Here is an 841-nt window from a genome sequence, read left to right on the forward strand (position 1 = left end):
ATACCTATTATGAATCCCACTTGGTCATTGGTGAATTATTTTTTTATGTACTATTGGGTACTATTGGCCAGGGTTATATTCAGGATTTTTGCATCTATGTTCATGAGAGATATTGGCCTATCAATTTCTATTTTTGTAGTGTCTTTACCTGCCTTTGGTATCAAAGAATATGTTTGCTTCATAGAATGAGTCCAGGAGGATTCCATCTTTTTAAGTTTTCTGCAATAGTTTATACAGATTGGTGACAGTTCTTTAGCATCCTGGAGAGGTCCTTTACAGCATATTTTTTCAATGCATCTTACCTTTTGATTTTCTGATCATTGGTGCTGAGTTTTTATTATGGATCTGAGCAAGATGAAATCATTAACATCTTCAATCTTTTCTCCATCTATCATGAGTCTGCCTCTTGGCCTGGAGGTGAGGATTTTTGTTCTCCAGATATTGAGCTGAAGTTCATATTGAAGACTGCTCTCCTTGATCTTATGCATCAAGTGCCTCAATATTTCTCAGTTTTGGTGAGCAAGGTGGTGTCATCTATGTAACACATATTGTTGATTAGTCTTCCTCCATTCCTTATGCCACATTCTTCTTCATAAAGTCCAGCTGCCTGAATGATATGCTAAACACATAGATTGAAAAAGTATGAGAGAAGATACATCTCTGATGCACTAGATTGTTGATTTTGAACCATGTAGTGTCCCCTTGCTCTGTCAGACAATGGTTTCTTGGACTTTAGTTTCATATACTTCTCTAGTGTTAGTGTTATTTGTCAATTTCCCTATTCAGTAAAACAGAAAGTACTCGTATATGTTGGGTCTCCACTCTTTTTATAAATTTTCTT

Source organism: Elephantulus edwardii, unplaced genomic scaffold (assembly GCF_000299155.1).
Source record: "Elephantulus edwardii isolate Elephantulus edwardi_28Jun2011 unplaced genomic scaffold, EleEdw1.0 scaffold00069, whole genome shotgun sequence".
NCBI lineage: Eukaryota > Metazoa > Chordata > Mammalia > Macroscelidea > Macroscelididae > Elephantulus > Elephantulus edwardii.